The sequence below is a fragment of the Miscanthus floridulus genome, chromosome 11, assembly GCF_019320115.1.
Source record: "Miscanthus floridulus cultivar M001 chromosome 11, ASM1932011v1, whole genome shotgun sequence".
NCBI lineage: Eukaryota > Viridiplantae > Streptophyta > Magnoliopsida > Poales > Poaceae > Miscanthus > Miscanthus floridulus.
In genome coordinates, this window is record NC_089590.1 from 65,000,977 (window position 1) to 65,015,557 (window position 14,581).

The 14,581-nt window shown below is 51.9% G+C and overlaps 1 long non-coding RNA gene across 2 annotated transcripts; it reads right to left on the reverse strand.

The window, feature by feature from the left end:
• Positions 1-9,627: 9,627 nt before the first annotated feature.
• LOC136494706 (uncharacterized) lies at positions 9,628-12,455 on the reverse strand. 2 transcript variants are annotated; one of them, XR_010768657.1, is made up of 4 exons: positions 12,336-12,455; positions 11,793-11,919; positions 10,280-10,394; positions 9,628-9,868 (listed from the first exon to the last, which is right to left on the reverse strand). It is a non-coding gene; the product is annotated as an uncharacterized lncRNA (long non-coding RNA). The 2 variants fall into 2 exon arrangements; XR_010768658.1 differs by lacking the exons at positions 11,793-11,919; positions 12,336-12,455 and adding an exon at positions 10,882-10,973.
• Between the last annotated feature and the right edge of the window lie 2,126 nt (positions 12,456-14,581).

The following is a 14,581-nucleotide window of genomic DNA, read 5'->3' on the forward strand; positions in this document are numbered from 1 at the left end:
AGTGAGCTGGTTTCCTCCTACTGCGCCACCCCTAGGTCATCGAAGACCACACTGATGGTGGCACGTAGGAGATCGTGCTCATCACTCTCAGCCTAAAGAATCCCTCGCACCTTAGTGAGCTCCGTGCCTAGCCCGACAGAGACGTTCTCAGCCTCTAGCCTTCAGGTCACGGTGACTCCAAGATCCACCCAAAGGGAGTTGACCACCTGGCGCACCTTGTTGCACTCTCAGATGGCCCGGTCACACTCCTCATGGACCAAGCCACGCTCTGACCAAAGTCTTTCTACGGTTTGGCACAACTCATCTTGCTCCCTGTGCAGCTGGGCGATCTCCCTGGTGTCCTGATTCGCCCTCTGCAGTAGGGCCACAGACCTTTCCTCAGCCCTTAGCTTGAGATCCCGCTCCGTCTCTAGCTCAGCCAGGAGGTCGATGGCCCGCTGGCTAGCCTCGGCATCCTTCTGGAGTAGCTCATCCTGCTCCTTTCGGACCCTGGTAGCTGCCTCCTCGTCCCGCCGCACCCTCACCGATAGACCTTGGAACATCCCATGGACCTCCTCCACGTCCCGACATGCCTCGGCTTCCCGTTGTTGGGCGACAGCAAGCTGGGCGCTCACATCTCCACACAGTTGGGCCTCCTCAGTGAGGCGGCCCCATTTAGCCTTCTGCTCACGGAGGAACTAGGATTTCCCCCGTCTATGAGCAATAAGGGACTGAAAAGAAGACTGGTAACAAAAATACAAAAATACAAGAATACATGAAGAAAAGAAGAAAGCGAGAGAGAAGATCAAGCGCATACTTGGCCAGTGCGAACGATGACATCACGCAGGATGCCCCTGGCTTGGCTCAAGGCATCCATCATGGCCGAGAACTCAATGTTGAGACTCTCCAACTCCATGCTCTCGGAAGCATCGTCGAGCGATAAGAGAGTCAACGTTGGGTCCTGAGGTGCCATCCACTAGAGCGGCGTCTCACCCCGGCGAGTGACCCCCTGCTGATCCTCTCCACCACCACCACTACACTCAGGGACCCTCCGACCATGTCCTCCTCCATCCGGCCCACCTCAGGCGCCGCCACTAGGGCCGCCGGTGGCACAGATTGCGCCACTCCCTTGGACACTGCCGTGGCTACATTCTGTAGCTCCCGACTTGGTGCAGTCACAGCCACTATGTTTACGACGCTAGGGGCTCGACTTGCGATGCCGTGCCCACCACAGGAGGCACCATAAGCATGGGCGGTGGCTTTGTCCCCTCCAACATAGGCGACAGAGTCACCTCCACCGTCGTCTGCTCGGTGACCCCCGAGGGCGCTTCCTCAGCCCTGACGCCCACCTAACCCACTGAGGGCATGGGCGCCACTGCTGGCGGTGCCCGACCGACCAATGAGGCTACAACATCGGCTCTGCTCCTGCCTAAAATAGGAGCGACGTCAGGCGACGACACCGGTTTTGCTTAAAGAGCAACACTCTTCTTAAGCGCCAGCGCCAAGGAACGGCCCCGTCGCAAGAGTCTACAAAAAGTTAAAAGGCATAAGGTCACACTAAAAATAGAAAAATAGGAAAAGGAGAGGAATCAGTGACTTACTCTGGCACTGTTGGGCGGTAGGGATGTTTTGGGGATGAACCCCTAGTTTCCAGCCCTAACTCGTCTGGGCGGGGCCACTTCGAGCCTGCCCCCTACTCATGGGTAGAGGGGCTCATCTCCCTTATCTCTGAGGGCATGGCGATAGAGCCACCCCTCTCTATCAGTGCCTCAGGCATGATGGTAGACCCGCCCGCCCCTGTTAGCTCATGGGGCACGGCAGCGGAGCCGCCCCCCTCTATCGGTGCCTCGAGCGAGGCAGCAAATCCACCTCCCCCCATCCAACGGTCCTCCACCAGCACCCCGAGCGCGACGACAGATCCACCCGCTCCCGCCGGTCCTGAGGACGGGCCGACAATTTGGCCTGCCTCCACCGGCCTCATGGACTCACTTCCTCCCGCGTGGTCCCTGTGTCGACAATTGGGTGCCTGTTAGTGAATCCTCACCCTCCAGGACATCCCAATCCACGCCAGCTACTACCTCATCAAAATCCTCCTCATCGTCGTCGTCACTGCCTGTCTCCTCTCCATGATCTCACGCTTGCTGCTTCCATAGCATCTTCTTCTTCTTGAGCTCCCTCGTCCTCCTATCCCACTCCGCCATGGTGTGATTCGCTGTCACTAGGATCTGGTCCTTCGGCAGCGGAGCTGAGCTATCCCCGAGAACAAGTCTACGGCTGGTCCTACTATCCCAAGGTCAGAATCAAGGGGCCAGGAATTCAAAGAAAAAGGAGACACGGGGGAAAAGAACTTATGAAATCAATGAACCCCGGTTCCGGCCGCATTGGGGGATGCCCCGGCACCGAATACATGAAGTCGAGGACAACACCAACGTTGTCCTTCACAGGCTCCATTGCCTCCATGATGCGCTATGCCACTTCAATGGGGGTGCTTCATCGACAAGCGTCGTCCCTTCGAACGATGCCTCGGGCGCCATCAGGTATAGAGGCAGCGCGTGGCTCATCAGTGGCGCCACCCTCCATGAATGGTAGGTGCCGATGATCCCCAACCCCTTCACTCCCCTCTCCTTTAGAATTTGGAGGGCGGCAAGATGGTCCTTGATCCTCTTCTTATCTTTGTTTGGGACACCCCACTTCCATGACTCTGGGACATCTTCGATGATGCGCCCGGAGAACATCGGCAAGGGGGCGGCCACATCATCCTTGACGTAAAACCACAGCAAATGCCACCCCTTGTTGGAGGTTGACAGACGCATCAATGGGTAGTCGTTCGCCCGGTTGTTGCGCAGATGAATGCTGGCACATCCCATCAATATGCTCAGCTCTTACTTCCCAACCCACTTCTTTGATAGGTTGACAGCAAAGAAATACCACCACAGATCGAAGTGGGGACTAATCCCCAGGAACCCCTCGCATAGGGCGACGAATGCCGCAATATGCTAGACCCCATTGGGAGTAAGGTTCTGCAACTACACCTGGTAGTAATCCAACAGCCTCTGAAGGAACTTATGAGCAAGTAAGGTGAATCCCCACTTATGGAAGAGAGCAAAGGACATGACATATCCTTCGAGTGGTGATGGCTCGTCCTCATCACCGAGCAGCCGCCACTCCTCGACGGCAGACAATGGGCGAAGAAGGCCACGATGGACAAGGCCCTTGAGGCGCTGAGGGGTGATGCTGGATCCACACCATGGCTCCATTGAAACAATGGGGAAGGGGGTGGATGCGGGCTTGACAGCGGCTATGATACGGATGCGAGCTTGACGATGGCAGCGATGCGGGTGCAGAAGGCTCAGGCGATTGGTGGCGAAGGTTGTAGATGTGAAGGCAAGGAGGCGAAGTATGGAACCCTAGGGCGAACCCTGTGGTTTTATAGGGGCGAAGGATGCAAGAAGAGCAACTGTCCACCTTGGTCTTTGAGCCAGCCATGATACACCACCACGTCACGTCGTGGGATATGCGCCCGCGATCCCTATCCTTTCCCACCAAAATTGCACCGGACATTTTGCCTTCCCAAGCGGACCGGACTCTTTTCCGACCGAGGGGATACGGGGCAAAAAGCTTCTTCTCTGGCCCGCCTAGGCCCAGGAGTCCAAGAGCTAGCCCAATAGTCTCGACAGCCGTCCCAACAAGGGATGGACCCATGAGCGACCAGGACTTAGGTACACTAGCATTAGTGGAGCCTCGATCCACAGTCGAGCCCTAGCCAGGCTGACCCTAGATGAAATCCCCACGAACGAGATACCAGGGTTCACTTAAAACTATCTAGTTGACAAAAACCAAATCTCACAGCCTTACCCGTGAAGGGTTCAAAATTGCCCCCGGGCGATTCTGCCTGAATCACCCGAGGCTACACCCGACGGGTGCGCTCGCGCGCACCCTGGCTAGTCAAAACACCCCCGGACGATTCTGTTTGAATCACCCAGGGGCTCGAGGGCTACTATCAAGGACCTAATACCATGGTACCCAATGAGGTGGAACTAATAACCATCAAACATTGATACTTCCGGTCAGACAAGAACGCTGCTGCGCTTCTTGCCCGAATGACGGAATATTGGTTCTACCTTGCCTGACCCCTGAGGGCTAGACTCTGCCTCACCCGATGGCTAAGGGCTGGCTTCACCTCGCCCGACATCTGAGGGCAGGCTCAGCCTCGCTCGACCCCCAAGGGCTAGGCTCTGCCTCGCCCGATGGCTAAGGGCGGGCTCCACCTCACCCGATGGCTAAGGGCTAGACTCCGCCTCGCTCGACCCCCAAGGGCTAGGCTCCTCCTCGCTCAGTGGCTGAAGGCTAGCCCCACCTCGTCCGACGTCCGAGGACAGGCTCTGCCTCGCCCAACGACTGCACCCTGATCCTTCATAAAGACGAGCACATGGTACGATAGGACATTCGAGTCAACCGTAGTATCAAGGGCCATGCCCTATACGCCTGCAGGAAGGCACTGCCAGGATATGATAGGACGGGCGCTTTAAGCCCTTTATGACCTAACAGTGCCCGAACAGTGTTGTAGGCGCCGACTTTTGTCCCACAGTGTTGTAGGCGCCGCCATCAACCCTTGGACGTGGATACTAACACAAGCATGCGACAACCACTACAATCCAAGACAGAATCCACATTACCTATAGTGACGGACGTAGGGTCACTTCCCCATGTACTCCCCAAAGGGTCGCAGCTTGGCCCTCTGACATGCCGCACCATCGGTCGACATAGGATGGGACGCACCCGTTTGCTGACAGAGGCCAGGGCATGGCCCTATAAGGATCAGCAAACACGCCATCCCTAACATGGTCTACCATGTTAGCAGGGCAGGCACACGGGAAAAGGAAGACTCGGCTCCCCCGTAGGACCTTCTCTACCTTTGGTTTTTTTTCTCTTTCTCTCATCTATAACCCCTGCTCCCCCTTGGTTTATAAAAGGGAGGGCAGGGCACCCCACTAAGGGGACCGACTTTTGATCTATCGTTTTTGACACACAACACACAGCCAAGCAGCAACCGAGCTCTTGGCGTCCTTTCGATGTTTCCATTAGAGACTTAGGACATGTCCCTCTCTCGACTATTTGTACCCCCTACTACGAACCTTTTTCAGTACTAATAACATGAGCAACAGTAGACTAGATGTAGGGACATTCAGCCCGAAACAGTATAAACCTTGTGTCATTTAGTATACCATCCGAGCCTAGCACGCAACAATTATAAATTTACTAGCCGGTGCTTGTTCGAAACACCGACACTTATGTTAGCCTGTGTGGCTACATGCACCATGCCACGTGTATGCATGCATGCACCCTTCATTTAATATAATTAATTAAGTTTTAATACAATGAATTATGGAGCATGCTGCGGTAAGAAAATCTAGATGGTAGCACACAAGACATGATGTTTGTACCGAAAGGATCATATGACTTGTGTTAGTACTAATAGTATTAAGTATGATGTGGTTATATAACGCTTGTGTCGAAATCACTTGGTTGTCAACACAGACTAATTATAATAGACAATAAAAGCATCTTGTCGGTGTTTCAGACCGGGGGGGTCCTTAACCAACCAGTAAATGTGAACTGCGTGTCCCTAATCCTGGATGGTGATGCAAAGAGACACAAGGTTTATACTGGTTCAGGCAGTCGATGCCCTACGTCCAGTCTGAGAGATCGATCTTGTATTCCTTGTACCGAAGCGCTCGTAGTAGGGGGTTACAAGCTAGGTGAGAGAGGAAGCTAGTCTCATGTCTCGGCGAGGAGTGGTTTGGGCTGCTTGAGACGTTGCTCTCAGGCGACTGGGATGTGTGCGTGTGTGTGTTACAAGGTGTTCTTCTCTTCTAGTCCTCTTTCTAAGTGGCCCAAGTCCTCTCCTTTTATAGTCAAAGGGAGGGCAAGGGCAGTACATGTGCTAACTATACGGCATCGTGCCAATAGGGGTGGCATGTCTGAGCCCTGTGGCCTGTTCCTGTGGCAGTGTGGTCGTCGGAGTGGTCCATCCTTGGAGTACTGGGGCGGCGTGCCAGTCCCATCCGATCCTGTGCGTCGTGGGGCCCCGAGACTGCCTTGGAGCTGGTGCGGCGGCGGACGTGCAAGCCGCTATGGACGGACTGTGCGCGAGGCCGAGGCTTGGTCGGTGCCGAGGCTACACCGCAGTGGGGGCTCTCGGCGGGCACAAACCCCAAGATAGCCGAGACCTTGGTGCACAGTGCCGAGGCCCGAGTGGGCGGCTGATCTGGTGCGCCGGCTTGGAGGCGGTGATGACCCGGGCCAAGTTGTCCGTGCGATGTTGTTTTTGAGGTGGGGATCGCGGGACACAGTGTAGTGTGGACGCTGATCGTGGGCACAACGTCAGAACACAGTGGCCGATAATCCCCGCCGCACCCTGTCCCAGCCGGTATGGCGCTGATGCGACCTCAGGTCCCGTCGGCTATTCCGTGGCGTCGAGCCATCGTCTGGCTGAGATTGAGGGAGTGGTTGAAGTATTAATGAGACATCACGCGCTATCGGGAGGGTCGGTCGAGGCGGGGGGCGATGGGCTGCGGACGAACCGGCCTCGAGCGACACGGAGAGTGAGGCCTCACGCGAGACGGAGATCGGACTCCTTGCCGAGGCCTTCTACGAGAGGCCTCGCGCGATACGGAGAATGCACCCCTGCCGAGGCCTTCCGTGGAGAGCCTCGCGTGAGACGGAGATCGTGTTCCCTGCCGAGGCCTCCCGTGGAGAGCCTCCCGCGAGGTGGAGATTGCGTCAGGACGCCGAGACCTCCTGCGTGAGGCTCGAGGCGAGACGGAGGGCCTGGTGGGCTCGGACGTGGCGGGTGAGGGGCCCACGGCTTACCTTCTAGCTTTATTTTTTGATGGGACATTAGCGACCCCTTTGATGTTCGCTCGGAGTACCCCGTTCTAAGGTACCCGACACATCTACTACCAAATAAGCACCAAAAGGAGTCAACATAAGATTTCAATTAATTCCAATTTAGGCGCCATAAGATAGCGAATGATTTTAGGAAAATAGTTTCATATATTCTTTGGTTGTGCTAAATAAGAAATTTTATGGGTTTTTTTAAGATTAAACTAGTTTTTAGGATTTTTTTATTGTATAATTTGTTTAAAAATAATAGGAAGTTTTTTTAAAAAATATACTCTGATTTACCCCCTCTGAACTATCAACATAGTTCAATTTAACCTCTTCTTAGTTGACTGGCGCCACATAGGAAGGTTGATGTAGCACCATGTCAAAAAAAAACATCAAAACCGTTTGCGTGTAAAAGTAAATGGTTTTAAAAGCTAAGGGAGGTTTTAGAAAACCGATTTTATAGATGAGTGAGGAAAATCGGACGACGATCGAGGGGGTGGGGGGTTAAAAGGATTTTTTTTCCATATGAGTTACGTAATTGTGCAGTTATTTGCCTCTTCAAAGACAGATAAAGTTGATGTAGACCGATGGTAATGGGGATAAAAGCAAAAACAGCGAAGTATCGCTTTTGGATCTTTCTGTGTGGTGGAAGCAATGCCCTCATCACAACTGGCACTACAGTCAGACTAACGGTGACCGGCCCCATCTTTATTAGCAGTAGATGATATTTTCCTATCGTATTCGAAACCGAATTCGTTTAGAGGGGTTGATATTCAACATCCGATACCGTATTCGTATCCAAATACTCAAATCGCATATTTATGATGTCGATATCCAATCGTATCCTATCCGACGTAGTTGACACTATCCGTATTCGAATCCGAATTCGGACAGAAATATAAAAATAAATATAATATCGGTGATATCCGTCCGTATCCTATCGTTTTCATCCCTAATTAGGAGCGCGCACCGGCCGGCACCGGCACCACTCGCCCACGACACGCAGCGCAACACAGCAGCGTGCACAGCACAGCAGACGCATACAAAATTCGCTCGCCTCCGGTACCAAGGCGCTTGGCGTCCTCCCCCTCCCTGCAGCCTCGCTCGCTCCCAGCCACATCCCCGGCGGCCGGCCCGACGGCCCCGACCCGAACATGGAGAGACACGGCATGAGCGCACGGCTACCAGCCATGCTGCTGGCAATGCTTCTGCTGCTGGCGACCGAGCTCGCCTCCTTCGGCTGCTGCGGCCACGGGATTCCCAGAGCGGACGTGGCAGCGTGGAGGCACGGGCGGGTGGCGTTGGCGGCGACGGCGACGACGACGATGGCAGGCGCGCGGGCTACGCCCCGCTCCCCCACGGCAGCCCGGGACGCCGAGGCGGTGCTCGGCGAGTCCAAGAGGCTGGTGCCGCAGGGCTCCAACCCGCTGCACAACTAGGAGCGAGAGCGAGGAAGCAAGCGCGGGCAGGTTCTTCAATTCGTTCGGCTAGAGCTTCCATATTTTTCTCCCCCTGCAAAACCACACACAGCGATAGATGTGCGCCTGTAACTGTAATTAGATAGCGCCGCAGCAGTAGGGTAGGGCTCTGGATCCAATCCAACACAGAGCAAGAGTGTACATGCATGCTTCTTTTGCCATGTTCTTCCGATCCGATCGAGCAAAGATTTGATTCATTAGATAGGGAGGAAGCAATGATTGCGAGCTGCTGTCTTTTGGTTCGTTGCTGCGAGAGCTGGGAGCGGAGCATCAGCTGGCCGGCTGGGCCTGTTTTTTTCTTCTCCCGGAGTTCCAGCCAGCAGTGGCAGTGCAGGGTGTTTTGCGTCATTTCCGCTCGCCGCCGCGGCAACGTCGTAGCGAGCAAGCGGACATGGGAGCCCGGACAAGCTGGGGCTTTGTCGCGCCTCGCTGAAACTATGATTTCGAGTTACTAGCCTTTTTGTTCGCTTGCGAGCAGAGCATGCACGCCAACGCCATCCTCAGCGGCATGCCGGCATCCTACATATCTTATCGCCCAGATGACCAGATCACATGGCAAGGATCGTCGTGTACTAGGACATAAAAAATTCGCTAGTGACTTTAGGTTCGTCTACTGGCTCAGCGGAAAGACGGGGCAGGGAGGCAGAGAGATACGGCCGTGAAGTGCAGCGCAGTGCAGGCGCAGCAGCTAGCCGGAGCCCGGAACGAAGGTCAAAGAAGACCCGGGGACCGGGCCGAGGCCGCTATGCGTGCGGTTGAGTGAACGCTAAGCCATGGTCCAGTCTCATCATCCGAGACATGGATGTCAGAGGAAGGCATGCACGGTGCTGATTACCATGCTACCTCTCCATGCACGAGATGTCCAGTCCCGTAGAGCAAGATGATTTCATGGACCCTGTATTCCTGTCCCCGTTGAACACGGAATGGAGGCCCTTTCAGGGTTCAGGCCTCAGGGCCAGGTGATATCCTACCGCAGTCACACGGCCTCTTGTAATCGCGACAAGTTAGGCCCCGTTTAGATCAAAAAAAAATTTGGATTTTGGCTCACTGTATCATTTCGTTTGTATTTAGTAATTAGTGTCTAATTATGGACTAATTAGGTTTAAAAGTTTCGTCTCGTGATTTCTCGACCAACTGTGTAATTAGTTTTTTTTTCGTCTACATTTAGTACTCCATGCATGTGCCGCAAGATTTGATGTGACGAATATTATGCAAAATTTTTTGGCAACTGAACGGGGCCTTAACTGAACATCAAAAGTGGGGTCAGCCATAGTTCACGCAAGTGGCCAGCACCATTATTATTACAAGTTTTAGTACAGGAAGTACAGGACCAAGGCATCACATATTAGGGAACTGGTTTTAGAGTAATAAGTTGCAGGGTTCTACATTAAGTTGTAAATGCACGCTCACTGATGAACTGCAGTAATACATCAATAGGAAGAATATGTCTGCTTCTTATAAGACGACTGCGTGCTTCCAGCCACGCCAATTTATCCTCAGAAACCCTGGTCACGAGAAACCTGCTTATAGAAGGGACATTTCAGCAGGCTGTAGCAAGATAAATTCAGAACAAAACCTAGCTCCTAATCTTCAGGGAAATGGAAAAAAAGAAAACAGGAAAGAGAGATAAGGGACGCACATGCACTATCGCAAAGTACAATATATAGTGTTTGCCACGGACAGAAACTGGATAGGAAAAGCTAAAGGAGGCAAAAGAAACATCGACACCCCGCGGCAGCTATCACATGGAATTTTTAGCAAAAAGCAATCTGAAAAACTTACATTTTTTCTGGTTTGATGAAAACGAACCTACATTTTAAATCACAAAAGCATTTTTATAATAGATTATAGACAGAGACTTCTCAGTGTACGTATTACATTTCTAAATCCAGCTTTGAACATGGATGTGAGTGACTATGTGAGATGGTTACCTCTAGAGTGAAAGTGATACCAACTTTGATTTCTACGCGGTATTCTTCGTCTTTCACAACACTGTAAACAGTTGGAGGGATGCTTCCTTCTGTATAAATTGCTTCCAGAGGAATCCTGCAAAACCAGAGGCACTCGATTGAAATAAAGGCCTGTTGGTAACAAATGAATGCAAAATAGAGGAAAAAAAGAAAATGCAGGAATGAGGTGTAGGTGCCGTGGGAAAACAGAGGAATGAAAAAAAATACAAGAAACATATAGATAAGGGTGTTTGGAACGTGATGTGTGAAAAAAATACAAGATTTCCAAAACATGTTGTGTGATTAAAAGAGATAAATACTTGTTTTATTATTCAAATATTTTTCATTACAACGTCATATTTTAATTAACAAATAAACATGTGTAATTTTTTTGCAAGGAGTAAAGGAAAAATTAGTAAAAATTTATAATATAATTAATAGACATGTGATTGTTCCATGGCGGGAGCGAGACAGGAATAAGCAAGCGCGTGAATATGTAACCCGTGAATTGAAAAAAAAAATCTAGATGGTAAAAAGCATTTATTAATGTCTAGCAACAGATTAATTAGCAAGCACATGATTACCTGTGGGACACTGGGACGTTTGGTCCATGAACTAGGTCTATCCACCGTTCGCAAGCATATCATGTTATTCTTATCCAATGATGGTCCTGTTCGGCTGGTTGGAAACACGACTGATGCTGATGCTGATATTGATTTGTTGTGAGAGAAAAATGCTCGCTGAAAATAGTACGGCTGAAAAGTTCAAGCGAACAAGGCCCATATCGGATTGGAGGGACATGCCAACTCGTGGTTGCGGGTGCTCATCAGTCACTCGGTCGTCGCGTAGGACGGCGGTGCTTGGTGCGGCGGCAACGGCGAGCCCATGGCACACGGGTCGCAGCGCGAGCACATCGAGGTCAGCAAGCGCCACGGGGTCGCATACTCCGGCAAAAAGGTTGGCCATGGTTGACCTGTTAATCCTCTCTTGTTGGCGTGAGACGGCGAGTTGCCCCGGGCTTCCGCAAAGGAAGAGAAAACAAGGGATCGGAGTGGATTTGATTTTTCCTATGAAATCGGTATCTAGCTACAGTATTCCTAAGGAAAGGGTTTGCTATTTCCTCCGTTACAAACGCTCTACCACCGATCCTTTCCTCCGTTTTTATTTCCTTTGATTTTCCTGTGAAAATCCTATGAACCAAACGGGGCCTATTCGCTTGGTCGTATCTGACTTATAAGCCATGGCTTATCAGCCAACGAACAATATTTTTCTCTCACACCAAACCAGCCAACAGTACTTTCAGTCATGATTTATAAGCCAAACCAGCCCAAACGAACAGGCGACATCGTAGACGTTAAAACTGGATCCCAAAACATTTCCAAAACTGCAAACCGCAAGAGGGAGGCAAACTAGCGTCACTGTACATGGTTTATCATCACTTTGTAGGTGCAGGCGTGATTGGTCGAGCTACAACTTACAGGATGTGATTACTTACGTTGCTTCACCAACAAAGTCGTCATCCGTGCCACCGTCACTGTCTAGGAGCTTGATGAATAGCTCTGTTGCGCCATCGGAGACGGTGAACACAAAGGTCTCGTTCTATTTAGGTTCACATCCTTTGCCTGTAGTGCACAAACAGATCAAGTTACAAATTGCTCTCAATTTGCGGCAGGGCCAATCAAAAGTTACAAATTGGCAGGGAAGCCAGGGTTGAAGGATACATAAGGTACAGAACCACATGTAATTTTTTGTTTTATAATGCACTCGACTCTTCAAGTGTGCTGCCTTATTACTTGCACAGTGTAGGTTCCTAGTCACATGAGACGGTAACTTGAGCTTGGTTTTTTTAGCTTTGACAGCACTGGAGTTCTTTGTTTCTGAGTCTAGAACTACCTACTGTACGTCTTAACTCTCCTTTTGGCTTTTGCTAACAGCAGACTATTGACTACTAGTAAAACGTAACTTAAAACAAAAATTTCAACAAATCAAAGTATCTAATATGAAAGCAACTAAACAGAAGCTAAACAGAGACATATACCAGATGCAACGCTGCTCTTCTGTTCATGGGAGCGACACTGCAGAAGCGCGTAGGGATCCATGTTACCTGCGACCAACCACACCAAAACTCGTTAGCAAGATAGTCCATGACTCCATGTCACCTTCTTCGAGAGCAGTGAAGCTACAAATGCTCGCGCAAGATCTCGCGTAGGGACCCTTGGCTCCGACGAGCAGCACCGCCAGCGTCTCCCCTGCGCCATCTCCCTCAGCGGTCGGCCTGTCTGGTTGCTGGATCGACCACGAACTTGCAGCGAAGACAAAGGGAGAAAAAACGCCTAGATTGCGAGATAGATCCAATTCGGTCCATCTCGCCAGGGGCTATATAGAACTATAGAAGGCGTTGAAATGAACGAGCGCGTTTGCCTCCCCACATGGAGGCGGGCGGGCGGCATCGCTACCGGCGTGGCGGCGTTGCGTCTGCAATGCAAGTCAACGTCGTCCGAGCCGCACCGACGGGTAAATGGTGGATGATGGCTTGTCGTGTCGCGCCAGTTTCGCGCGTAAAAAGCCGGAGAAACCGGCCGCCGGCCGGTTCGGCAGCTCGTGCCAAAGGACGGGCTTTGATCCATCCTGGTTGACTGTCACCGACGCACGACGGCTCGTGCTGCTGCTCCGTCGGAGGCTCGAAGCACCTTGGCGCCCTGGGGAAGAGACGTGGTATAGGCTAGCCGGCTAGTCAACGCTTGCGAGATAGTCAACGCTTACTAGCTGCGGGCCTGCTGCCTGGACCTGGCCTGATTGCTATGCTGATGGTGCCAGGGCCAGTTGCCCAGTTGTGTAGATTCAGGCCTTTTCCCCTGAGGCCCTGTTCGGTTCCCGGGGAATGACCTCCGGAAACAATTCCAGGCTGGATCGGTAGTTTTATTTATATTAGCTTTTCAGGGCTGAAACTGTTTCTCGTGTCACAGCGCTGTAACCGAACGGAGCCTAACTGACTACGTAACTGAAAACTCATACTGGAACGACATGGAACTTTTTTTGTTTTAAGTAACAAAAGAAATTTCTACATGAACTCTTCCTTCCGGCTTGTTTCTGTCACGAGTTTTAGGCCCCTCTGGTGGAGCCCCGACCCACTTTGGCTCTCACTCCACCGTACGTACATGTGGTAAAGAGCACCTTCAACAGAAACCCTAAACATGGCTCCTATTCTATTTGTGTTGCCAAACTAAAAAAAAGGACAACTCAAGTCCCTGCTTTATGGAGGTCCTCATCAAATCTCCTCCCTCGGTCCCAATTTTTGATGCCATACAAGTATTAATATTTTCTAAAGTAGTTAAATTTCTTGATTAAAGATAAAACTCGTTTTACATTATTATCAAGACATAGTTACTCCCTCCATATAAAAAAGTTGCAATTTATAGCTGGTCAAAGTCAAATTAATTTAACTTTGACTAAGTCTATAAAAAATAATATCAACTTTATAAATATCACATGATAAATATTAGTATTTTTTAGTAATAATTTGGTTATACTTAGCATTACGGGATACAAGCCCCTAAAACACTCGGCAAACCATTTGCCGAGTGTTACACTCGGCAAACGACACTCGGTAAACGGTTTAACGGCAAACGCTGTTTTGCCGAGTGTTTTTTGTCGGGCACTCGGCAAAGACTTTGCCGAGTGCCCCAAAAACACTCGGCAAACATTTTTTTTTGAAAAAAAAACAAGCACCAGCCACCGGCTGCCACCACCACCTCCTGCTCCGCCGTAGCCACCACCACCAAGGCCACCTCTTGCTCCGCCAGCACCACCGCCGCCACCACCAAGCCCGCCTCCTCTGCCTGCTCCGCCACCACCACCAAGGCCACCTCCTGCTCCGCCTCCATCCATGCCACCACCTCCACCACCACCCATGCCGCCTCCCCGCAGCCGCGCCGTCCTCCCCGCGACGACCGACGCAGTCGCGCCACCTCCCCATGGTCCCGTCAGCCTCCCTGCGCCCTCCTCCATGCACTGGATCGGAGTTGGGAGAGAGAGAGAGAGAGAGGAGAAAAGCTCGTCGGAACCCTAGATCTAGGAGGAGGAGGGCCTACCTTGTCGGGGTCACTGCGCCACTGGATCCGTGCCGCCGCCACGCCGGGGTTGCCGCACCAGGGCCCGTCTATGCCAGCGCTGCCGCGCCTGGGGTCGCTGTGCCAGGCCACCGCGCCGAGGGCCTCCCGCTGCCGTCCATGGAGCGGCGGGCGTGGTGGGGCGCTGGGAGGAACGCAGTGGGGCGGGGAAGGA